This window comes from Hemitrygon akajei, chromosome 17 (assembly GCF_048418815.1).
Source record: "Hemitrygon akajei chromosome 17, sHemAka1.3, whole genome shotgun sequence".
In the NCBI taxonomy this organism is placed as follows: Eukaryota; Metazoa; Chordata; class Chondrichthyes; order Myliobatiformes; family Dasyatidae; genus Hemitrygon; species Hemitrygon akajei.
The window spans coordinates 26318125-26345989 of NC_133140.1; the positions used below are offsets into that span (position 1 = coordinate 26318125).

The 27865-nt window shown below is 40.5% G+C and overlaps 1 protein-coding gene across 1 annotated transcript in view; it reads left to right on the forward strand.

Moving 5' to 3' along the window:
• Nucleotides 1–3948: 3948 nt before the first annotated feature.
• Nucleotides 3949–27865, forward strand: part of LOC140740551 (adhesion G-protein coupled receptor G2-like) — a 109316-nt gene continuing 85399 nt past the window's right edge. The window contains exons 1-4 of the mRNA XM_073069804.1: nt 3949–3974; nt 6899–6925; nt 17072–17098; nt 21819–21845. The gene's annotated coding sequence lies outside the window, so the exon portion shown is untranslated. The remainder of the gene's footprint in view (nt 3975–6898; nt 6926–17071; nt 17099–21818; nt 21846–27865) is intronic.

Genomic DNA, 27865 nt, shown 5'->3' on the forward strand with positions numbered 1-27865 from the left:
GAGGAATTTGTTCTTAAGTCTGGACATCCAGGCTTTCACATTCCTGTATCTTCTCTCAGAGGGTAGAATAGAGAAAATGTAATGGCCAGGGATGCGGGCATCTTTGCAGATACTACGAGCCTTCCCAAAGCAGCACAACATGAAGATGACTGGGTGGAAGGACCTGATGTATCTGCGATTGTCTGGCCTGTGTTTAGAACATTAGAACAGAAGAAATATAAGAAGGAATAGGCCACCCGTCCCACTGAGCCTGCCCTGCTATTGAATAAGATCATGGCTGATATGTCTTTAAACTCAGCTCCATCCACCTGCCTTTTCCCCTACTATGTAAAAATCTATCTACCTCTATCTTAAATATATTTAGTGAATGAGCCACAGCTGCTTCCCTGGCCAGAGAATTCCACAGATGCACCACTCACTGGGAAAAACCGTTTCTCCTCATCTCCGTCCTGAATCTTCTCCCCTGAAACTTGAGGCATTGTCCCCTAGTTCTAGTCTCACCTACCAATGGAAACAACTTTCCTACTTCTATCTTATCCATCCCTTGCAGAATTTATATGTTTCTATAAGATCCCCTCTCATTCTTCTGAATTCCTGAGAGTATACTGGCAGTTGACTGAGTCTCTCCTCACAGTTTAACCCCTTCATCTCTGGAATCAACCTGGTGAACCTCCTCTGTACTGCCTCCAAAACCAGTATATCCTTCCTCAAGTACGGAGAGTAGAACTACACACAGTACTGCAGGTGTGGCCTCTCCAGTACCCTGTATAGTTACAGCATGACCTCCCTGCTCTTGAATTCAATCCTTCTAACAATGAAGGCCAACAATGAAGAGGTCCTTCTGCATTTGTACAGGGCCCTGGTGAGACCACATCGGGAGTATTGTGTTCAGTTTTGATCTCCAAATTTGGGGAAGGACATTCTTGTTATTGAGGGAGAGCAGCGTAGATTCACGAGGTTGATTCCCAGGTTGGCGGGACTATCATATGTTGACAATGATTTGGGCAAGTATAAGTTAATGAACATTCGCAAAACACAGACCATTAGGAACTGCAGAGTAATTGGAAGGATCATTAGGCGGGTTGATTGAGTATCGTATACAGCTCTGGTCATCAAACTACAGGAATGGTGAGTGTTGTCGTAAGAAGCTGAAGGAAAGTAGATAGTCTCGGCTATTTCGCACAAGAATGTAGATTTCCAGGAGAGACTTTATAGAGTGTTTGATAATCATTAAGTGACAGATGGTCCAGGTCTTTTCCAAGTTCAAGTGAGTCTAAAAGTAAGACGATTGAGCTGAAATTTAAAGATGTGATGACCAAGCAGATTCAGAGCACTGGATCAGTTCTCTAACAGTGGATTGTGATTTTTCTTTCCTTACAGAGTGTTGCAACTGCGGGAAGTGTAAAGGTCAGTAACAAAACCTTAAACATCGTGAGAGACATTCAGCATTTGAATCCTTTCCCATTTAACCAACGTCTGACCAATACTGATGCTCGTTCAGGGAACCTGGCAATTATTAACTGCTTTCCTCGGCTACCTGTTTTCCCAAAGTAAATCCAGATGAAATACAATGCAAGTGATTCCAATTTTGGGTGCGGGGTGGGGGAGAGGGTCTGCAGAATGATGTATGGTAAGTTCCCACATCAGACATTATAGTACATGGTCCAGTCACAGCCCGAGGCCAGTGGTCATCTGGTTGGCAGGTGGGATCCTACAAGCTGCTCACAAACTGTGACCATGTGTGTGTGAGGTGACTGAATCTTACCCATGATGCACCATGTCCTCAGAGCTTTCCTCCACCTCTGATCCCATAGTGATCACCTCCCACTGTCACTTCACCATGACCAAGGATGACTGTACAGACCCAGCAAACACTGGGCCTCCATCCTTCTCCTCAACTCATTAAGCAGGGTGTCCAGATCCACACCAAAAACCACAATGCTGCAAATCTCAAGTTAAAACACAAATGCTGGGATTGATTGTTGGGAGGAGGGAAGTATGTGAAATGAGACACAAGGTTAATGTTTTTGCTCAGTCATCTTCTTCAGAGCTGAAGAAGTGATCAGAATTGAATTTGGATGTTATCACAAGAGGATGTCTCCAGTTTATTTCCAGCCTAAAGTGCTCTCAATGGAATAGTTTCTAAGGCAGTTTAACACTTATCCACGTTGTTTCAGATCATGCAGAGACACAACTGCAGCATGATGGGAGATTTCCACCCATGAGCAATGTTAGTCAAAAACACAGTCTTTTATGTTTGTGCCATTGTCAAGTTTGGAAGCCTGTTTTCTGTTTTAGAGCAAATTATGTTATTTTCGTGTAAAACATTGTGCATTGTTAACAAGGAAGCTCACATGGTAAATAGTTTACATGATATTAATAAATACAACAAGAGTGAGTGTAAAACAGCAGAATGGTGTGAAAATGACAGTGAAATCTGAGGCAGTGCAGAAGAAAATACTAAAGTGAGAATAACCGAGGGAGGTCAAGTTAGGAATGAGAATGTGGCAGCACGTCGGGGAAGAGATGAGAAAGAGGTGATTGATTCAAACATTTGTTCGCAGTGGGGAGGAATTTGTTCTTAAGTCTGGACATCCAGGCTTTCACGCTCCTGTATCTTCTCTCAGAGGGTAGAATAGAGAAAATGTAATGGCCAGGGATGCGGGCGTCTTTGCAGATACTACGAGCCTTCCCAAAGTAACACAGCATGAAGATGACTGGGTGGAAGGACCTGATGTATCTGCGATTGTCTGGCCTGTGTTTAGAACATTAGAACAGAAGAAATATAAGAAGGAATAGGCCACCCGTCCCACTGAGCCTGCCCCGCTATTGAATAAGATCATGGCTGATATGTCTTTAAACTCAGCTCCATCCTCCTGCCTTTTCCCCTACTATGTAAAAATCTATCTACCTGTATCTTAAATGTATTTAGCAAAGAAGCCACAGCTCCTTCCCTGGCCAGAGATTTCCACAGATTCACCACTCACTGGGATAAACAGTTTCTCCTCATCTCCATCCTAAATCTTCTCCCCTGAAACTTGAGACATTGTCCCCTAGTTCTAGTCTCACCTACCAATGGAAACAACTTTCCTACTTCTATTTTATCTATACCTTGCAAAATGTATATGTTTCTATAAGATCCCCTCTCATTCTTCTGAATTCCTGAGAGTATACTGGCAGTTGACTGAGTCTCTCCTCATAGTTTAACCCCTTCGTCTCTGGAATCAACCTGGTGAACCTCCTCTGTACTGCCTCCAAAACCAGTATATCCTTCCTCAAGTACGGAGACTAGAACTACACACAGTACTGCAGGTGTGGCCTCACCAGTACCCTGCATAGTTACAGCATGACCTCCCTGCTCTTGAATTCAATCCCTCTAACAATGAAGGCCAACAATGAAGAGGTCCTTCTGTATTTGTACAGGGCCCAGGTGAGACCACATCGGGAGTATTGTATTCAGTATTGATCTCCAAATTTGGGGAAGGACATTCTTGTTATTGAAGGAGAGCAGCGTAGATTCACGAGGTTGATTCCCAGGTTGGCGGGACTATCATATGTTGACAATTGATTTGGGCGTATAAATTAATGAACATTCGCAAAACACGGGACATTAGGAATAGCGGAGTAATTGGAAGGATCCTTACGCGGGTTGATTGAGTATCGTATACAGCTCTGGTCATCAAACTACAGGAATGGTGAGTGTCGTCGTAAGAAGCTGAAGGAAAGTAGATAGTCTCGGCTAGTTCGCACAAGAATGTAGATTCCCAGGAGAGACTTTATAGAGTGTTTGATAATCATTAAGTGACAGATGGTCCAGGTCTTTTCCAAGTTCAAGTGAGTCTAAAAGTAAGACGATTGAGCTGAAATTTAAAGATGTGATGACCAAGCAGATTCAGAGCACTGGATCAGTTCCCTAACAGTGGATTGTGATTTTTCTATCCTTACAGAGTGTTGCAACTGCGGAGATTGTGAAGGTCAGTAACGAAACCTTAAACATCGTGAGAGACATTCAGCATTTGAATCCTTTCCCATTTAACCAATGTCTGACCAATACTGATGCTCGTTCAGGGAACCTGGCAATTATTAACTGCTTTCCTCGGCTACATGTTTTCCCAAAGTAAATCCGGATGAAATACAATGCAAGTGAATCCAATTTTGGGTGTGGGGTGGGGGAGAGGGTCTGCAGAATGATGTATGGTAAGTTCCCACATCAGACATTATGGTACATGGTCCAGACACAGAGTGAGGCCAGTGGTGCTCTGGTTGGCAGATGGGATCCTACAAGCTGATCACAAACTGTGACCATGTGTGTGAGGTGACGGAATCTTACCCATGATGCACCATGTCCTCAGTACTTTCCTCCACCTCTGATCCCATAGTGATCACCTCCCACTGTCACTCACCGTGACCAAGGAAGACTGCACAGACCCAGCAAACACTGGGCCTCCATCCTTCTCCTCAACTCATTAAGCAGGGTGTCCAGATCCACACCAAAAACCACAATGCTGCAAATCTGAAGTTAAAACACAAATGCTGGGAATGATTGTTGGGAGGAGGGAAGTATGTGAAATGAGACACAAGGTTAATGTTTTTGCTCAGTCATCTTCTTCAGAGCTGAAGAAGTGAACAGAATTGAATTTGGATGTTATCACAAGAGGATGTCTCCAGTTTATTTCCAGCCTAAAGTGCTCTCAATGGAATAGTTTCTAAGGCAGTTTAACACTTATCCACGTTGTTTCAGATCATGCAGAGACACAACTGCAGCATGATGGGAGATTTCCACCCATGAACAATGTTAGTCAACAACACAGTCTTTTATGTTTGTGCCATTGTCAAGTTTGGAAGCCTGTTTTCTGTTTTAGAGCAAATTATGTTATTTTCGTGTAAAACATTGTGCATTATTAACATAGAAGCTCACACGGTAAATAGTTTACATGATATTAATAAATACAAGAGTGAGTGTAAAACAGCAGAATGGTGTGAAAATGACAGTGAAATCTGAGGAAGTGTAGAAGAAAATACTAAAGTGAGAATAACCAAGGGAGGTCAAGTTAGGAATGAGAATGTGGCAGCACGTCAGGGAAGAGATGAGAAAGAGGTGATTGATTCAAACATTTGTTAGCAGTGGGGAGGAATTTGTTCTTAAGTCTGGACATCCAGGCTTTCACGCTCCTGTATCTTCTCTCAGAGGGTAGAATAGAGAAAATGTAATGGCCAGGGATGCGGGCATCTTTGCAGATACTACGAGCCTTCCCAAAGCAGCACAGCATGAAGATGACTGGGTGGAAGGACCTGATTTATCTGCGATTGTCTGGCCTGTGTTTAGAACATTAGAACAGAAGAAATAGAAGCAGGAATAGGCCACCCGTCCCACTGAGCCTGCCCCGCTATTGAATAAGATCATGGTTGATATGTCTTTAAACTCAGCTCGATCCACCTGCCTTTTCCCCTACTATGTAAAAATCTATCTACCTGTATCTTAAATATATTTAGCAAAGAAGCCACAGCTGCTTCCCTGGCCAGAGATTTCCACAGATTCACCACTCACTGGGATAAACAGTTTCTCCTCATCACCGTCCTAAATCTTCTCCCCTGAAACTTGAGGCATTGTCCCCTAGTTCTAGTCTCACCTACCAATGGAAACAACTTTCCTACTTCTATCTTATCTGTCCCTTGCAAAATTTATATGTTTCTATAAGATCCCCTCTCATTCTTCTGAATTCCTGAGAGTATACTGACAGTTGACTGAGTCTCTCCTCATAGTTTAACCCCTTCATCTCTGGAATCAACCTGGTGAACCTCCTCTGTACTGCCTCCAAAACCAGTATATCCTTCCTCAAGTACGGAGACTAGAACTACACACAGTACTGCAGGTGTGGCCTCACCAGTACCCTGTATAGCATATATGTCAAACTCAAGGCCCGCGGGCAAAATGCGGCCCGCGGTGGAATTATCTTTAGCCCGCGAGATAATATCTAATTACTATTAAAGCTGGCCCCAGTAATTGAAGCGCCTATGGCGTATGATATGGCTAATGCTGAGTTTATTCAGGTACCAGGTTTTCAGGGTTTTTAGTGTTTATTCGGCAGTCTTCTTCATAAGAAACGGAATTTGTAAAGTGAAACACTTTGTAGTTATAGCAGAGACTGAGACACATGAGAGCAGGCTGAAAAAACGGAGGCAACGAAAGCTGCGTTCGCACGCGTCCGACTGATCCGGCCCGCATGAAGCTGCATTTTGCTCAATCCGGCCCGTGACCTAAAATGAGTTTGACACCCCTGCTGCATAGTTACAGCATGACCTCCCTGCTCTTGAATTCAATCCCTCTAACAATGAAGGCCAACAACGAAGAGGTCCTTCTGCATTTGTACAGGGCCCTGGTGAGACCACATCGGGAGTATTGTGTTCAGTTTTGATCTCCAAATTTGGGGAAGGACATTCTTGTTATTGAAGGAGAGCAGCGTAGATTCACGAGGTTGATTCCCAGGTTGGCGGGACTATCATATGTTGACAATGATTTGGGCAAGTATAAGTTAATGAACATTCGCAAAACACAGGACATTAGGAACAGCGGAGTAATTGGAAGGATCCTTAGGCGGGTTGATTGAGTATCGTATACAGCTCTGGTCATCAAACTACAGGAATGGTGAGTGTTGTCGTAAGAAGCTGAAGGAAAGTAGATAGTCTCAGCTATTTCGCACAAGAATGTAGATTCCCAGGAGAGACTTTATAGAGTGTTTGATAATCATTAAGTGACAGATGGTCCAGGTCTTTTCCAAGTTCAAGTGAGTCTAAAAGTAAGACGATTGAGGTGAAATTTAAAGATGTGATGACCAAGCAGATTCAGAGCACTGGATCAGTTCTCTAACAGTGGATTGTGATTTTTCTTTCCTTACAGAGTGTTGCAACTGCGGAAAGTGTAAAGGTCAGTAACTAAACCTTAAACATCGTGAGAGACATTCAGCATTTGAATCCTTTCCCATTTAACCAACGTCTGACCAATACTGATGCTCGTTCAGGGAACCTGGCAATTATTAACTGCTTTCCTCGGCTACGTGTTTTCCCAAAGTAAATCCGGATGAAATACAATGCAAGTGATTCCAATTTTGGGTGCGGGGTGGGGAAGAGGGTCTGCAGAATGATGTATGGTAAGTTCCCACATCAGAGATTATGGTACATGGTCCAGACACAGCGTGAGGCCAGTGGTGCTCTGGTTGGCAGATGGGATCCTACAAACTGCTCACCAACTGTGACCATGTGTGTGTGAGGTGACTGAATCTTACCCATGATGCACCATGTCCTCAGTGCTTTCCTCCACCTCTGATCCCATAGTGATCACCTCTCACTGTCACTCACCGTGACCAAGGATGGCTGCGGAGACCAAGCAAACTCTGGGCCTCCATCCTTCTCCTCAACTCATTAAACAGGGTGTCCAGATCCACACCAAAAACCACAATGCTGCAAATCTCAAGTTAAAACACAAATGCTGGGAATGATTGTTGGGAGGAGGGAAGCATGTGAAATGAGACACAAGGTTAATGTTTTTTTCTAAATCTTTTTATTATTATTATTATTATTATTCAAAAATAGCACAAGTACATCAAAGTAACAACACTTACAATGCCTTAAAGAAGAAATTATCCTAAAGATTGAAATGTTTTATGAATAAAAAATACCCCTACTAAGCAAGAAAAGTGACAAAAAATCCCATTGGGGGTACAACCCCAGAGCCATACATCATACAAAAAGCTTCTAAAAATAAACATCAAACTGCCAAAAAGAAAGAAAGATATATCAAAAAAATTTACATTTAGATCGTGAAGGAAATCTATCAGTTAACTGAAATGATAATAACGAGCGAATGAGCCCCATCTCTTCTCAAAATCAAATAAGGGTTTAAAGGTTCCACTTCTAATTTTCTCCAATCTGAGACACAGCATCACTTGAGAGAACCATTGTGACAAAGTAGGAGCTGATATATCCTTCCATTTCAACAAGATGGCCCTCCTAGCAATCAATGTAACAAACGCAGTAACATTTTGGTCAGACACAGAAATATGGATATTTTGGATACCATGGATATTTTGAAGAATTATTCCAAAAAGCACAGTCAACTTATTAGGTTGTAAGTTGATTCTGAGTGCTTTAGAAATTATCGAAAAGACCGACTTCCAGAACAGTTTTAATATAGAACATGACCAGAACATATGTGTCACTGTAGCTATCTCAGTTTTACAGCTATCACAATACTTGTCAACATTGGGAAATATTTTAGAAAGTCTCTCCTTTGTCAAATGGTAATGATGTACAATTTTAAATTGGATCAGTGAATGACTAGCACAGATTGAAGAAGTGTTAACTAGCTTCAGAATCTGCATCCAATCCTCCCATTTAAAAGTCAAATTGAATTCCTTCTCCCAATCCTGTTTAATCTTAAGTAAAGGACGCTTCTCCCATTGTAATAATAAATTATAAATTCCTCCAATAGAATCTTACATCAAGGGGGGTTCATATTCATAATAGTATCTAACAAGTCTGCCTCCAATATGCAAGGAAAATTACAAATATTTTTGTAAAAAATGTCTAATTTGAAGATATCGTAAAAAGTGTGAATGAGAGAGAATACTCATCAACAAATTGTTCGAAAGACATCAATCTGCCTTCTTTAAATAAATCCAAAAAAGAATTAATACCTTTATTTTTCCAAAGTAAAAAAATTGGATCACTCCAAGAAGGTTTAAAAAAGTAATTACAGTAAATTATGCTACAAAGTTTAAATTTTTTAAGATAAAAAAATTGTGGAAGTGGAGCCAAATTTGTAAAGAGTGCTTAACCACAGGATATAGGTTTAAATTAGCAACTTTAGCTAATTGTATAGGTAGAGCAACTCCTAATAACAAAGTTAAATAAAACTGTTTCACAGCTCTCAGTTCCAGGTCTACCCAAATCGGCCGATCATTCCTATCACCCCTATATAACCAAAAGGACATATACTGCAAATTAACATCCCAATAATACATTCTTAGACCAAAGCGAGACCTCCATCCTTTTTCAACTTTTGCAAATGACATTTACCAATTCTTGGTCTTTTATTATCCCAAATAAAAGAATAATAGAATCAATCCAATCAAAAAACTTCTTAGTCAAAAAAAAGGAATATTCTGAAATAAATATAAAAATTTTGGTAAAATTATCATTTTAACTACATGAATACAACCAACAAGTGAACATGTAAGTGGGCTCCATCTACCAAATGAATACTTCAGAGTCCACTAAAGGAGGAAAATTGGCTATATAAAGATCCTTATATTTTTTAGTAATTATAACACCTAAATATCTAAAAGAATCCATAACTTTAAAAAGAATATTATCATATATAGAGACAGATTCATTTAAAGGAAGTAATTCACTTTTACTAAAATTTATTTTATATCCTGAAAAGTCTCCAAATTTGCCAAATAATTTTAGCAAAGCAGGAATAGATTCTTCAGGCTTAGATATATATACCAATAAATCATCAGCATAAAGAGAGATCTTGTGCATGGTCTCATCCACAAAAATCCCATGGATATTTTTGGCTTCACGAAGAGCAACAGCAAGGGGTTCTAATATTAAGTTAAATAACAAAGGACTTAATGGACAACCTTGTCTTGTCCCCTGTGATAGCTGAAAAAAGGAGACCCACAGTTATTAGTGACAACAGTAGCAATAAGAGCTTTATATATCATTTTAATCCAATTATTAAAATTAATACCAAAACCAAATTTTTCTAAAACATTAAAATATTTCCATTCGACTCGATCAAATGCTTTTTCAGCATCCAAAGATAGAACGCATTGTGGAGTTTTAGAAGAAGGCAAATATATAATAAATAATCTCCAAACATTTGAAAAAGGATAACGACCCTTTATGAAACCTGTTTGATCTTTAAAAATGATTTTACCCAAAAAACTCTCCAACCGATTGGCCACTATCTTTGAGAGAATCTTAGCATCAACATTCAATAATGAAATAGGTCTGTATGAGGCACAATCAGTAGGATCTTTATCCTTTTTGAGAATTAAAGAAATAGAAGCCTCATAAAAAGTAGAGGGTAAATCACTTTTCACAAAAGAATCTTTAAACATCCCCAACAGATATGGAGAAAGCAATTCTCCAAATTCTTTATAAAATTCTACAGGAATTTTATCAAGTCCCAGGGCCTTACCAGATTGCATTGAAAAAATAGCTATGAATTTTCGATTCAGTAATTTGGGCATCAAGAGTTTTTTGATCCTCAGCAGAAATTTTAGGAAAAGCAATCTTTTGTAAAAAAAAGCAATCTTTTGTAAAAAAGCATTCATTTCAGAAGAGTCTACTGGACATTGAGATTTATAAAGTTCAGTATAAAAATCTTGAAAAATCGTATTAATTGCTTCATATTCCCAAGCCAGGGTACCATCCTATCTACGAATTTTCAAAATTTGCCTTTTGGCTCCAGCAGATTTTAATTGAGATGCAAGTAATTTATTATTTTTATCTCCAAACATATAAACTTGGCTCTTTAACTTAAGTAGATTACCTTCAATTGGATGAGTTAATAATAGGTTATATTGTGATTGAGGTTCCACCCTTTTTTAAAGGAGTCAATATTAGGGGAAGTCACATAGACATTATCTAAATCTTTAACTTGTTTTGAAATTTTATCTAATTCTGCTTTAGTCTGTTTTTTAAGTTTAACTGAATAAGGAATAATCTGACCACGTAAAAATGCTTTGAATGTATCCTATATAATTAATTTAGACATACCTCCTATATCATTAAAAAGAAAAAAATCTTTTATCTGGCTGTCAATAAAACTGATAAAATCGGAGTGCGACGGGGACGTGGCAGGAAAAGGAACCCAAGTGCAGGACCAGGAGGCAGAATCTCTGTAGCGGGTATAGAATCGGGACCAGGCAGGGGCAGGACCTCGGAGATGTGGTTTACAATGAGAAACGGGGTTGATGGTATATGTATGTATGTATATGTGTGTGTGTGTATATATATATCCCCCTCTCTCAAGGGCTGACCAGAGCTGTCGGAGTTTTATCCTCTGGTGGCTAATGGAAACGAGGTGCTGGTGATTGAGAGGAATTGGGAAAGATTGGGAATCAAGTGTGGGGATTAAGGACCAATTAGGGAGGAAAGGGAAAAGGTGGGAAATACCAGCCAGGACCATGACACGGAGTTTTCCAATAAAGTCTGACACATGCGCCATGGTGGACGCACAAAAATGACATCGTCAGATTAAAAGGACAAACTCAAAGGCGCATGATCAGATATAGCAATAGCGTCATATTCACAGTTTTTAACATTAGGCAAAAGGCGGGGATCAATTATAATATAATCAATCCTCGAATATTTTTTATAAACATGTGAAAAAAAGGAATATTCTTGTTAAGGGGTGTAAATGCCTCCATAATTCAATCAACCCAAAATCGATCAAAAAGAAGTTAATAACTGTCGCAGAATGATTTGGAAGTCGCTGATTAGTTGAGCTCTTGTCAATCATAGGATTTAAACAACAGTTAAAATCCCCACCCATTATCAACATATACTTATTTAAATCTGGCAGTAAAGCAAATACTTTTTTTAAAAAAAGGATAATCTAAATTAGGACCATACAAATGAACAAAAACAACCTTTCTATTACAAATCACTCCATTAACATCTACCATTAGAATCTAATTCAATATCCTCTTGAGTAAACATGTTAGATTTAATAACGATAGACACGCCCTTAGTTTTACTCTGAGAAGTAGCATGGTGCTGTATTCCATCCCACCAGCGAAAAAACCTATTTTGATCTCCTGCCCTGATATGCGTCTCCTGAGCAAAAATTATATCTGGTTGGAATCAATTAATAATTTTAAAAGTCTTTTATCGTTTAATAGGATGATTCCAACCACGTACATTCCAACTTATTACATTAATCCGTTTAACTGCCATACTATAATTTTATTCCAATTTACTTTATACATCTGCAGAACACATACCAATACGGGATTATCTAAGATGACGGTGATAAAGCATACAGCCGGAAAAGAAAGCACGCATGCTCCGGAACCACCCAATGGGAAAAAACTCCTAACTCTAAACCCACCCACCCTCCCAAAAGCCCGAAAAAAAGGCAAGCGAACTAAGATAGATACAAAGTTATGGGCCGCTCTGTCGGTCTCGTCTCTCCCTCCCCCCAGCCAGTTCACAAAAAAATAAAATGACCTTGCAGTAACGTCTCAACAAAGGAGAGTGTTTACATTCCATCATGTATTAAGCAGTAAAATAACCAAAATAATATAATCTCTTAGAGAGAAAACCAGCGCCATCTTAAGTTTAGCTTTAAATCCCTCAGAAAACTTTAAATTCAGTTATAGGACGCTATAATAAAACAGATAAAGAAAGGTTAATAGTATATTTAACCGAACTAAATTTATCAAAAATATTAATTAGTAATATCATAGTATCTAAACCCTCCCAGATATATATATATATATAAAGAAACCCTATTAGGAAAAAAACTACCAGTTAGTAAGTTAAGAAACAACAAAAAAAAACATCAAACTAAATAGTAGATATAAGGTTAATGTTATTGCCCAGTCATGTTCTTCAGAGCTGGAGAACTGAACAGAATTGAATTTAGATGTCATCACAAGTGGACGTCTACACTTTATTGCTAGCCTAAAGTGCTCTCAATGGAATAGTTTCCAAGGCCGTTTAACACTTAACCACGTTGTTTCAGATCATGCAGAGACACAACTGCAGCATGATGGGAGATTTCCACCCATGAACAATGTTGGTCAACAACACAGTCTTTTATGTTTGTGCCATTGTCAAGTTCGGAAGCCTGTTTTCTGTTTTAGATCAAATTATGTTATTTTGGTGTAAAACAGTGTGCATTATTAACATAGAAGCTCACACAGTAAATGGTTTACCTGATATTAATAAATACAACAAGAGTGAGTGTAAAACAGCAGAATGGTGTAAAAATGACAGTGAAATCTGAGGAAGTGCAGAAGAAAATACTAAAGTGAGAATAACCAAGGGAGGTCAAGTTAGGAATGAGAATGTGGCAGCACGTTGGGGAAGAGATGAGAAAGAGGTGATTGATTCAAACATTTGTTAGCAGTGGGGAGGAATTTGTTCTTAAGTCTGGACATCCAGGCTTTCACGCTCCTGTATCTTCTCTCAGAGGGTAGAATAGAGACAATGTAATGGCCAGGGATGCGGGCATCTTTGCAGATACTGCGAGCCTTCCCAAAGCAGCACAACATGAAGATGACTGGGTGGAAGGTCCTGATGTACCTGCGATGGACTGGGCTGTGTTTAGAGCATAAGAACAGAATAACATAAGAAATTGGATCAGGAGTCGGCCATCCGGCCCATCGAGCCGGTCCCACCATTCAATAAGATCATGGCTGATCTGTCCGTAACTCAGCTCCATCTACCTTGCTTTTTCCCCATAACCCTTAATTCCCCTACTATGTAAAAATATATCTAACTGTATCTTAAATATATTTAATGAAGAAACCTCAACTGCTTCCCTGGGTGGAGAATTCCACAGATTCACCACTGAGTGCGAATAACAGTTTCTCCTCATCTCCGTCCTAAATCTTCTCCCCTGAAACTTGAGGCATTGTCCCCTAGTTCTAGTCTCACCTACCAATTGAAACAACTTTCCTACTTCTATCTCATCTATCCCTTTCAAAATTTATATGTTTCTATAAGATCCCCTCTCATTCTTCAGCAGTTTGAACGGGACATGACCGTGCAATCGTGTGAAAGTCAGCCCGTGAGGCAGCGGGAGAGTTTAAAAAGCGAGCAGATTAATGGAGTGGGCGTCGGAGGACCGGGTGACAGAGTAGTGGGAGACAGAGTAGGAAGGTTTTGGCTCGAGAGGCTTCAGCGAGCAGAGGCTGAGGACGAGCTTGCTCCCAGTGAGGTAAGGCCGGGTAAGCTCCTTCAATAACTCTAACTTAGGAGTAGGTAATGGAGACAGCAGTTAGGGCAGTCGAGTGCTCCAATTTCAGTATGTGGGAAGTCAGGGCGAGCACAATTGTCCCTGATGACTACACCTGCAAAAGGTGCATCCAGCTGCAGCTCCTGACAAACCGTGTTAGGGAACTGGAGTTGGAGCTGGATGAACTTCGGATCATTCGTGAGGCAGAAGCAGAAATAAACAGGAGTTACTGGGAGACAGTCACCCCACAGAGTCAGGAGGCAGGTAGCTGGGTGACTGTCAGGAGAGGGAAGGGGAATAGACAGGAAGAGCAGAGCACCCCTGTGGCCATTCCCATCAACAATAAGGATACCATTTTGGATACTGTTGGTGGGGATGACCTACCAGGGACAAGTTGCAGTGGTTGCGTCTCTGGCACCGAGACTGGACCCTCAGCTCAGAAGGGTTGGAGGGAAAGAGGAGAGCAGTAGTGATTGAGGATTTGATAGTTAGGGGGACAAATAAGAGGTTCTGTGGAAGAGATCGAGAATCCCGGATGGTCTGTTGCCTCCCTGGTGCCAGGGTCTGTGATATCTCGGATCGAGTTCTCCGTATTCTCAAGAGGGAGGGTGAACAGCTAGAGGCCGTGGTCCATGTAGGGACCAATGACGTGGATAGGAAGAAGGAGGAGGTCCAGCAAAGAGAATTTAGGGAGTTGCAAAGTTGAAGGACAGGACCTTGCAATCCAGGGTTACAATCGCAGGATTGCTACCCATGCCACGTGCTAGTGAGACTAGAAATAGGAAGGTAATGCAGCTAAATACGTAGCTAAGGAGCTGGTGCAGTTGGTGCTATCTCTTTTTATATTTTGTGTTAATTTACGTTCATACTCTATCTTCCCTTTCCTTACTTCCTGTTTAGTTGTTCTTTGTTACTTTGTAAAGTTTTCCAGATCCTCCACTCTCCCACTACTCTTTCCGACTTTGTACACATGAGCTTTTAATTTGATACTATATTTTATTTCCTTAGTTATCCAAGGCTGCCTCTCCCCACACTTACTGTCCTTACTCTTGACTGGAATATACTTTTGTTGAGCAATGTGAAAAATCTCTTTGAACGTGTTCCACTTCCTCAGCTGTCCAACCAAATAGCCAGTGCTCCCAATCCACATTAACCAACTCCTCTCTCATCCCGTTGTAGTCTCCCTTGTTCAAGCATAATACACTAGTTTTAGATCTAACTATTTCATCCTCCATCTGTATGTGAAATTCATTCATACTATCATCACTCTTTCCAAGAGGATCCCTGACTACAAGATCGTTAATCTTACCTGTCTCATTGCACAGGACTAGATCTAAGAAAGCATTTTCCCCTGTAGGTTCACTAACATCTGCTCAAGAAAGCCATCATGGATGCATCCTATGAAGTCCTCCACAAAACGTCCTTGACCAACCTGATTCACCCAATCTATGTGGAAGTTAAAATGCCCCATGACAACTGCTGTTCCATTCTTACAAGCCTCAGTTATTTTTTGGTTAATCGCCTCTGCCACTGCAATATTTTTATTAGGTGGCCTATAGACAACTCACAACAGTGATTTTTCAGTTTACTATTCTTAATCTCTACCCAGATGGAGTCAATGTTCTGCTACGTAGATCTTATATCGACTCTCACAATTGCCCTGATCTCATACTTAATTGAGATTTCCACCACACCTCCTCTGCCTTCCTGCCTATTTTTTCCAGTATTACCTGATACCCTTGGATATTTAATTCCCAGTCATCTCCACCTTGCAACCAGGTTTCTGTAATGGCCACTAAGTCACATGCCTTGGAACTGATCTGTGCCACAAGTTCACTAACCTTGTTTCAAATACTATGGCCATTTAGATAAACTGCCCTTATTCACATTGTCCTTTTAGATTCTACTGACCAATGCAATTTTTGCATTTTACTTTTATTCACTGTACTCTTGTTTTTTTTCTTCACTAACACTAGCTTTGGTCTCTGCATCACTTCCCTCTTCATTTCTGTGTGTGTTCCCATCCCACTGCCATATTAATTTAAAATCTCCCCAACAGCACTAGCAAACAATCTCCCTAGGACGTTGATCCCGGCCCTGCCCAGATGCAGACTGTCCCGAAGGTACAGGTCCCACCTACCCCAGAAGTGCTTTACTGCTCTCTGCAGGTTCTGTTTGCCCAGAGCACAGCAGTTCCCGTTCCAGGCTGAGATGCAACCCAGCAGAATACCCAGACACTGTTGTGTTACTCTATTGCCATCTTGCACTTCAATCTGCCTGTTAGCCAGCAACCGGAGCACAAATAGATTATTTGGGTGGATGAATAACGGCAAAAATGAACCGATAGTCGAGTTTTAAAGTGGTGCAGCAGTGGCCTAGAGCGTTAATCGCCTGAGTTTAACTGGAGACCTGCCGGTGGTATTTGTACAGTATGTTCCTGAAGTTTGTTTGGTTAAAGTCACCAGCAAAGTTGAACAGGGTACCAGGCATTTGCTGTCTTCAAAGTTTGACAATTGAGTATAATTTGTCCTGTACTACCTGAGTGTCAGTTGAAGTAAGGTGTAAACAATCAACAAGATGGTGAATTCCATAGGTCGAGCAAAATGTATGTAAAACCTTATTTAAATTCCAGTATACTCACTAAATGTAAATTCACTGCGGCCATGTGAAATTTATCCTCAGTTTGGAAAATCGATGGCTGTTAGAAATTGATTTGGGCAAGTCTTAGTTAATGAACATTCGGAAAACACAGACCATTAGGAACTGCAGAGTAATTGGAAGGATCATTAGGCGGGTTGATTGAGTATCGTATACAGCTCTGGTCATCAGACTACAGGAATGATGAGTGTCATCGTAAGAAGCTGAAAGAAAGTAGATAGTCTCGGCTATTTCTCACCAGAATGTAGATTCCCAGGAGAGGCTTTATAGAGTGTTTGATAATCATTAAGTGACAGATGGTCCAGGTCTTTTCCAAGTTCAAGTGAGTCTAAAAATAAGATGATTGAGCTGAAATTTAAAGATGTGATGACCAAACAGATTCAAAGCACTGGATCAGTTCTCTAACAGTGGATTGTGATTTTTCTTTCCTTACAGAGTGTTGCAACTGCGGAGATTGTGAAGGTCAGTAACTAAACTTTAAACATCGTGTGAGACATTCAGCAATTTGAATCCTTTCCCATTTAACCAACGTCTGATCAATACCGATACTCGCCCAGGGAACCTGGCAATTATTAACTGCTTTCCTTGGCTACGTGTTTTCCCAAAGTAAATCCGGTTGAAATACAATGCAAGTGATTCCAATTTTGGGTGCTGCGTGGGGAAGAGGGTCTGCAGAATGATGTATGGTAAGTTCCCACATCAGACATTATGGTACATGGGCCAGACACAGCGTGAGGCCAGTGGTGCTCTGGTTGGCAGATGGGATCCTACAGTCTGATCGCAAACTGTGACCATGTGTGTGAGGTGACGGAATCTTACCCATGATGCACCATGTCCTCAGTGCTTTCCTCCAAAATCAATCCCATAAGCAATCTTCTTCCACTGTCACTCAACGTGACCAAGGATGACTGCACAGACCCAGCAAACACTGGGCCTCCATCCTTCTCCTCAACTCATTAAGCAGGGTGTCCAGATCCACACCAAAAACCACAATGCTGCAAATCTGAAGTTAAAACACAAACGCTGGGAATGATTGTTGGGAGGAGGGAAGCATGTGAAATGAGACACAAGGTTAATGTTTTTGCTCAGTCATCTGCTTCAGAGCTGGAGAGGTGAACAGAATTGAATTTGGATGTTAACAAAAGAGGACATCTACCCTTTATTTCCAGCCTAAAGTGCTTTCAATAGAATAATTTCCAAGCCCATTTAACACTTAACCACGTTACTTCAGATCATGCAGAGACACAACTGCAGCATGATGGGAGATTTCCACCCATGAACAATGTTGGTCAACAACACAGTCTTTTATGTTTCTGCCATTGTCAAGTTTGGAAGCCTGTTTTCTGTTTTAGAACAAATTATGTTATTTTGGTGTAAAACATTGTGCATTGTTAACAAGGAAGCTCACACGGTAAATAGTTTACATGATATTAATTAATACAACAAGAGTGAGTGTAACACGGCAGAATGGTGTGAAAATGACAGTGAAATCTGAGGAAGTGCAGAAGAAAATACTAAAGTGAGAATAACCAAGGGAGGTCAAGTTAGGAATGAGAATGTGGTAGCACTTCGGGGAAGAGATGAGAAAGAGGTTATTGATTCAAACATTTGTTACCAGTGGGGAGGAATTTGTTCTTAAGTCTGGACATCTAGGCTTTCACGCTCCTGTATCTTCTCTTGGAGGGTAGAATAGAGAAAATGTAATGGCCAGGGAGTTGGGCGTCTTTGCAGATACTACGAGCCTTCCTAAAGCAGCACAACATGAAGATGCACTGCATGGAATGACCTGATGATTCTATGATGGACTGGGCTGTGTTTAGAACCTAAGAACAGAAGAACATAAGAAATAGAAGCAGGAATAGGCCATCCAGCCCATCGAGCTTACCCCGCCATTCAATAAGATCATGGCTGATCTGTCCGTAACTCAGCTCCATCTACCTGCCTTTTCCCGATAATCATTAATTCCCCTACTATGTAAAAATCTATCTACCTGTATCTTAAATATATTTAGTGAAGAAGCCTCAGCTACTTCCCTGGGTAGAGAATTCCACAGATTCACCACTCTCTGGGAAAAACAGTTTCTCCTCATCTCTGTCCTAAATCTTCTCCCCTGAATCGTTAAGCAATGTCCCCTAGTTCCAGTCTCACCTACCAATGGAAACAACTTTCCTACTTCTATCTTATCAATCCCTTGCAAAATTTATGTTTCTATAAGATCCCCTCTCATTTTTCTGAATTCCTGAGAGTATAGTGGCAGTTACTGAGTCTCTCCTCATAGTTTAACCCCTTCATCTCTGGAATCAACCTGGTGAACCTCCTCTGAACTGCCTCCAAAACCAGTATATCCTTCCTCTAGTATGGAGACCAGAACTGCACACAGTACTCCAGGTGTGGCCTCACCAATACCCTGTATAGTTACAGCATGACCTCCCTGCTCTTGAATTCAATCCCTCTAACAATGAAGGCCAACAATGAAGAAGTCCTTCTGCAGTTGTTCAGGGCACTGGTGAGACCACACCTGGAGTATTCTGTTCAGATTTCATCTCCAAAGCTGGGGAAGGACATCCTTGCTATTGAGGGAGTGTAGTGTAGATTCACGAGGTTGATTCCCACGATGGCGGGATTATCATATGTTGAAAGAATGGAACTACTTTGACTTCAGCCACCCTCTTCAACTTTATATATTTATAAAAACCTTTGCTATCTGTTTTTATATTTTGTGCTAATTTACTTTCATACTCTATCTTCCCTTTCCTTATTTCTTGTTTAGTTGTTCTTTGTTGCGTTTTAAAGTTTTCCCAAACCTCCACTCTCCCACTACTCTTTCCATCTTTGTACATGAGCTTTTAATTTGATACTATATTTTACTTCCTTACTTATCCAAGGCTGGGTCTCCCCACACTTACTGTCCTTACTCTTGACTGGAATATACTTTTGTTGAGCACTGTGAAAAATCTCTTTGAAAGTATCCCACTGTTCCTCAACTGTCCAACCAAACAGCCAGTGCTCCCCATCCACATTAGCCAACTCCTCCCTCATCCTGTTGTAGTCTCCCTTGTTCAAGCAGAATACACTAGTTTTAGATCTAACTATTTCATCCTCAATCTGTATGAGAAATTCAATCATACTATCATCACTCTTTCCAAGAGGATCCCTGACTACAAGATCGTTAATCTTACCTGTCTCATTGCACAGGACTAGATCTAAGAAAGCATTTTCCCCTGTAGGTTCACTAACATCTGCTCAAGAAAGCCCTCACGGATGCATTCTACGAAGTCCTCCACAAAACTGCCTTGACCAAACTGATTCACCCAATCTATGTGGAAGTTAAAATCCCCCATGACAACTGCCGTTCCATTCTTACAAGCCTCAGTTATGTCTTGGTTAATCGCCTCTGCCACTGCAATATTTTTATTAGGTGGCCTATAGACAACTCCCACCAGTGATGCTTTCCCTTTACAATTCTTAATCTCTACCCATATGGACTCAACATTCTGCTCCGTACATCTTATATCGTCTCTCACAATCGGCCTGATCTCATTCTTAATTAAGATTGCCTCCCCACCTCCTTTCCCTTCCTGTCTATCTTTCTGTACAACCTGATACCCTTGAAAATTAATTTGCAGTAATCTCCACCTTGCAACCAGGTTTCTGTAATGGCCTCTAAATCACATGCCTTGGAACTGATCTGTGCCACAAGTTCACTAACCTTGTTTCTAATACTCCGGACATTTAGATAAAGTGTCCTTTTACTCATTGTCTGTTAGAATCTAATCAATGCATTTTTTGCTTTTTCCTTTTATGCACTCTACTGTTACTTTTCTCTTTACTAACGCAAGCTTTGGTTTCTGCATCACTACCCTCTTTGTTTCTGAGTGGATTCCCATCCTCCTGCGATGTTAGTTTAAAACTTCCCCAACAGCACTAGCAGACAATCTCCCTAGGACATTGAACCCGGCCCTGCCCAGATATAAACCGTCTGAACGGTACAGGTCCCACCTCCCCCAGAAGTGCTTTACTGCTCTCTGCAGATTCTGTCAGCCCAGAGCACAGCAGTTCCCGTTCCAGGCTGAGATGCAACCCAGCAGAATACACTGACACTGTTGTGTTACTCTATTGCCATCTTGCACTTCAATTTGCCTCTTAGCCAGCAACCGGAGAACAAATAGATTATCTGAGTGGACAAATAACAGCAAAAATAAACTGATAGTCGAGTTTTATAGTGGTGCAGCAGTGGCCCAGAGTGTTAATCGCCTGAGTTTAACTGGAGACCTGCCGGTGGTATTTGTACAGTATGTTCCTGAAGTTTGTTTGATTAAAGTCACCAGCAATGCTGAACAGGGTGTGGTGAACTACATATACCTGTCTGGACACGCCCCCTGCTGACTGCTCCTGTGGCCCCTCCTACTGACTTTGGCTCCTCCCACAGACCCCTGTATAAAGGCGATTGAGGCCTGAGCCCGGCCCTCAGTCTCCAGGATGTAGTATGGTGGTCAACTACTGCTTGTTCTTTCTTTGAGTCAATAAAAGCCTCACGTCTCAGAGAGTTATTGATGGTGCATCACAGGGTACCAGGCATTTGCTGACTTCAAAGGTTGACGACTGAGTATAATTTGTCCTGTACTACCTGAGTGTCAGTTGAAGTCATATGTAAACAATCAACATGATGGTGAATTCCATAGGTCGAGTAAAATATACATAAAATCTTATTTAAATTCCAGTTTACTCACTAAATGTAAATTCACCGTGGCCATGTGAAATTTATACTCAGTTTGGGAAATTGATTGCAGGTAGAAATTGATTTGGGCAAGTCTAAGTTAATGAACATTCGGAAAACACAGACCATTAGGAACTGCAGAGTAATTGGAAGGATCCTTAGGCGGGTTGATTGAGTATCGTATACAGCTCTGGTCATCAAACTACAGGAATGATGAGTGTCATCGTAAGAAGCTGAAGGAAAGTAGATAGTCTCGGCTATTTCGCACAAGAATGTAGATTCCCAGGAGAGACTTTATAGAGTGTTTGATAATCATTAAGTGACAGATGGTCCAGGTCTTTTCCAAGTCCAGGTGAGTCTAAAAGTAAGACGATTGAGCTGAAGTTTAAAGATGTGATGACCAATCAGATTCAGAGCACTGGATCAGTTCCCTAACAGTGGATTGTGATTTTTCTTTCCTTACAGAGTTTTACAACTGCGGAGAGTATAAAGGTCAGTAACTAAACCTTAAACATCGTGAGAGACATTCAGCTCTTTGAATCATTTCCCAATTAACCAACATCTGATAAATACTGATGCTCAATCAGGGAACCTGGCAATTATTAACAGCTTTCCTTGGCTACATGTTTTCCCAAAGTAAATCCGGATGAAATACAATGCAAGTGATTCCAATTTGGAGTGTGGGGTGGGGGGAGGGTTTGCAGAATGATATATAGTAAGTTCCCACATCAGACATTACGGTGCATGGTCCAGTCACAGAGTGAGGCCAGTGGTCATCTGGTTGGCAGGTGGAATCCTACAAACTGCTCACCAACTGTGACCATGTGTGTGAGGTGACTGAATCTTACCCATGATGCACCATGTCCTCAGTGCTTTCCTCCACCACTGATCCCATAGTGATCACCTCCCACTGTCACTCACCGTTACCAAGGATGGCTGCACAGACCCAGCAAACACTGGGCCTCCATCCTTCTCCTCAACTCATTAAGCAGGGTGTCCAGATCCACACCAAAAACCACAATGCTGCAAATCTGAAGTTAAAACACAAACACTGGGAATGATTGTTGGGAGGAGGGAAGCATGTGAAATGAGACACAAGGTTAATGTTTTTGCTCAGTCATCTTCTTCAGAGCTGGAGAAGTGAACAGAATTGAATTTGGATGTTATCACAAGTGGACGTCTACACTTTATTTCCAGCCTAAAGTGCTCTCAGTGGAATAGTTTCCAAGGCAGTTTAACACTTAACCACATTGTTTCAGATCATGCAGAGACACAACTGCAGCATGATGGAAGATTTCCACCCATGAATAATGTTGGTCAACAACACAGTCTTTTATGTTTGTGCCATTATAAAGTTTGGAAGCCTGTTTTCAGTTTTAGATCAAATTAAGATATTCTAGTGTAAAACATTGTGCATTGTTAAGTTAGGAATGAGAATGTGGCAGCACGTTGGGGAAGAGAAGAGAAAGAGGAGATTGATTCAAACATTTGTTAGCAGTGGGGAGGAATTTGTTCTTAAGTCTGGACATCCAGGCTTTCACACTCCTGTATCTTCTCTCAGAGGGTAGAATAGAGAAAATGTAATGGCCAGGGATGTGGGCGTCTTTGCAGATACCACGAGCCTTCCTTAAGCAGCACAGAATTAAGATGCACTGGATGGGATGACCTGATGTATCTACGATGGACTGGGCTGTGTTTAGAACCTAAGAACAGAGTAACAGAAGAAATAGAAGCAGGAATTTGCCATCCAGCCCATCGAGCTTACCCCGCCATTCAATAAGATCATGGCTGATCTGTCCATAACTCAGCTCCATCTACCTGCCTTTTCCCGATAATCATTAATTCCCCTACTATGTAAAAATCTATCTACCTGTATCTTAAATATATTTAGTGAAGAAGCCACAGCTGCTTCCCTGGGTAGAGAATTCCACAGATTCACCACTCTCTGGGAAAAACAGTTTCTCCTCATCTCTGTCCTAAATCTTCTCCCCTGAATCGTGAAGCAATGTCCCCTAGTTCTAGTCTCACCTACCAATGGTAACAACTTTTCTACTTCCATCTTATCAATCCCTTGCAAAATTTATATGTTTCTATAAGATCCCCTCTCATTCTTCTGAATTCCTGAGAGTATAGTGGCAGTTGACTGAGTCTCTCCTCATAGTTTAACTCCTTCGTCTCTGGAATCAACCTGGTGAACCTCCTCTGAACTGCCTCCAAAACCAGTATATCCTTCCTCTAGTATGGAGACGAAAACTGAACAGAATACTCCAGGTGCAGCCTCACCAGTACTCTGTATAGTTATAGCATGACCTCCCTGCTCTTGAATTCAATTCCTCTAGCAATGAAGGCCAACAATGAAGAAGTCCTTCTGCAGTTGTTCAGGGCACTGGTGAGACCACACCTGGAGTATTCTGTTCAGTTTTTGTCTCCAAATCTGGGGAAGGACATTCTTGCTATTGAGGGACTATCATAGGTTGAAAGAATGCAACTACGTTGACTTCAGCCACCCTCTTCAACTTTATATATTTATAAAAACCTTTGCTATCTGTTTTTATATTTTGTGCTAATTTACTTCCATACTCTATCTTCCCTTCCCTTATTTCTTGTTTAGTTGTTCTTTGTTGCATTTTAAAGTTTTCCCAAACCTCCACTCTCCTACTACTCTTTCCGACTTTGTACATGAGCTTTTAATTTGATACTATATTTTACTTCCTTACTTATCCAAGGCTGGCTCTCCCCACACTTACTGTCTTTACTCTTGACTGGAATATACTTTTGTTGAGCAATGTGAAAAATCTCTTTGAAGGTATCCAACTGTTCCTCAACTGTCCAACCAAACAGCCAGTGCTCCCAATCCACATTAACCAACTCCTCCCTCATTCTGTTGTAGTCTCCCTTGTTCAAGCAGAATACACTAGTTTTAGATCTAACTATTTCATCCTCTATCTGTATGTGAAATTCAATCATACTATGATCACTCTTTCCAAGAGGATCCCTGACTACAAGATCGTTAATCTTACCTGTCTCATTGCACAGGACTAGATCTAAGAAAGCATTTTCCCCTGTAGGTTCACTAACATGTGCTCAAGAAAGCCATCATGGATGCATCCTATGAAGTTCTCCTCAAGGCTTCCTTGACCAACCTGATTCACCCAATCTATGTGGAAGTTAAAATCCCCCATGATAACTGCTGTTCCGTTCTTACAAGCCTCAGTTATTTTTTGGTTAATCGCCTCTGCCACTGCAATATTTTTATTAGGTGGCCTATAGACAACTCCCACCAGTGATGCTTTCCCTTTATTATTCTTAACCTCTACCCATATGGACTCAACATTCTGCTCCATAGATCTTATATCGTCTCTCACAATCGCTCTAATCTCATTCTTAATTAAGATTGCCTCCCCACCTCCTTTCCCTTCCTGTCTATCTTTCTGTACAACCTGATACCCTTGAAAATTAATTTGCAGTAATCTGCACCTTGTAACCAGGTTTCTGTAATGGCCACTAAGTCACATGCCTTGGAACTGATCTGTGCCACAAGTTCACTAACCTTGTTTCTAATACTATGGGCAATTAGATAAAGTGTCCTTATACTCATTGTCCTTTTAGAATCTAATCAATGTGATTTTTGGTTTTTCCTTTCATGCATTCTACTCTTACTTTTCTCTTCACTAAGTCTACCTTTGGTCTCTGCATCAATTCCCTCTTCGTTTCTGAGTGTGTTCCCATCCCACTGCCATATTAGATTAAAATCTCCCCAACAGCACTTGCAAACAATCTCCCTAGGACATTGATCCCGGTACTGCCCAGATGTAGACTGTCCCGATGGTACAGGTCCCACCTCCCCCAGAAGTGCTTTACTGCTCTCGGCAGATTCTGTCAGCCCAGAGCACAGCAGTTCCCGTTCCAGGCTGAGATGCAACCCAGCAGAATACCCAGACACGGTTGTGTTACTCTATTGCCATCTTGCACTTCAATCTGCCTGGAAGCCAGCAACCGGAGCACAAATTGATTATCTGACAGCCCAAATAACAGCAAGAATGGAGTGATAGGTGAGTTTTATGCTGTTGCAGCAGTGGCCTCGATCGTAAATCGCATGAGTTTAACTGGAGACCTGTCGGTGGTATTTTTACAGTATGTTCCTGAAGTTTGTTTGGTTAAAGTCACCAGCAATGTTGAACAGGGTACCAGGCATTTGCTGTTTTCAAAGTTGGACAATTGAGTATAATTTGTCCTGTACTACCTGAGTGTCAGTTGAAGTACGATGTAAACAATCAACAAGATGGTGAATTCCATAGGTCGAGCAAAATGTATGTAAAACCTTATTTAAATTCCAGTTTACTCACTAAATGTAAATTCACAGTGGCCATGTGAAATTTATCCTCAGTTTGGAAAATCGATGGCAGGGAGACCGCCTCCGTCTGCCGATGGAGTAGCAGTAATTCTGTGCTGCTCTTCGTTTTCTCTCTCCCCAGCTTAAATTTTGAATTTATAATTTTTAATTGCTGATTCTTGAAGGGGAGCAATATGTCTACAAGAAGTGGGAAGAATTTAATGAATCTACTGGCAAAGGGAATGGAAAAGGAAAGATCCCGAAGGAAAGATCTGATAAAATGCCACCATGGGCTGAAGACATCGTTCGGACATTGAATTTAATTCAAGAACAGAATATGGTAATTAAAGATCAACTGGAAAAGAAAAATAATGAAATGAAATTATTTCTGGGAAATCTTAAAGATGTGGAGAATCAAGTTACTAAACACGAAGAGGAATTGAAGTTAACCAAGCAGAAATTGTCTGAAACTGCAACCCGTTTGCAAAAATATCATGATAAGACTATAGATTTAGAAACCAGGTCTCGCCAAAACAGCATACGAATCGTTGGAAGCTGAAAATGGAGATTTAACAGTTTACTTTGGTAAGCTCTTTCATACTTTATTTCCGACTATTTTATCAAAGCCCCCTGCTATTGAAAGAGCCCACAGACTTTCGAAATTTAAAAACTCTAGCAGACCAAGAATTATTTTGGTTTGTTTTCAGCATTTTAAAATTAAAGATCAAATAATGCGGCAGGCAAGAAAACAGAGAGTTTTCAGATTTAACGAGTCTGAGCTCCGTTTTTATGAAGATTACCCGCAAGAAGTAATGGAACAAAGATCAAGATTTGCTTCGGTAATGAAACAAGCATATGATAAGAAATTATTTCCAACTCTGAGATATCCAACAAGAATGAAAGTTTTTCCTCCTAGTTCTTCTCCAGGTACTTTCTTCGACCCCAAAGCCGGGCTGCATTTTGTTCAGGCTATACCTGTCATCGTCACTGATGTTACTACCGAATGAACTATCTGAAAAGTTGTTTGATTATTTGTATATTATTCATAGTTTAAAAAGAAGATATATGAAGGCTAATTGGATATTTTATTGAGAGATTAATAAAAGAAGTTAAGAAAACCTGCTTATTATTATATCCTATTGGATTTTTTTTTTTGAAAGAAGATTTACGGCTCAAGTTTGACTGTTTAAATGGTTAATTAGGTATTTGACTGAAAAAAGAGGATAAAGGGATTTGTTCCTTTTATCTAATATTTGGTTTTGATGTTTCTTTTTGTTGTTTCTTAATTTACTAACTGGTAGTTTTCTTTCCTATTAATAGGGTTTCTTTATATATATATATATCTCAGTTACTTATGATATTACTGATTAATATTTATGTAAATGTAGTTCGGTTAAATATCATATTAACCCTTCCTTTTTAAATCTGTTTTATTATAGCTATATATAACCGAATTTAATAGTTTTCTTAGAGATTTAAAGCTTAATTTAAGATTGTGCTTATAATCTTTAAGAGATTATATTATTTTGGTTCTTTTTTGTTTAATACATGACAGAATGTAAACACTCGCCTTTGCTGAGACGTTACTGTCTTTCTTGCAAGGTCATCTTATTTTTGTGTACAGGCACTCGCTGGGGGGTGGGGGGAGGGAGAGACGAGACCGACAGAGCGGCCCATGGCTTCGCATCTATCTAAGTTCGCTTTGCCTTTTTTAGGGTTTTTGGGATGGTGGGCGGGTTTAGAGTTAGGAGTTCTTTCCCATTGGGTGGTTCCGGAGCATGCGTGTTTTCTATATGATTCTATTCCTCATCACCGCCATCTTGGATAATCCCGTATTGGTATGTGCTCTGCGCATGTATACAGTAAATTAGAATAAAATTATATTATGGCAGTCAAATAGATTAATGTAATAAATTGGAATGCACGTGTTTGGAATCATCCTATCAAACGAAAAAGACTTTAAAAATTATTAATAGATTCCAACCTGATATAATTTTTGCTCAGGAGACTCATATCAAGGCGGGAGATCAAAATAGGTTTTTTAGATGGTGGAATGGCCTGCAGTTCCATGCTACTTTGCAAAGTAAAACTAAGGATGTATCTATCTTTATTAAATCTACGTTTGTAATATATTTACTCAAGAGGATATTGATTCAGACTCTAATGGTAGATTTTTAAT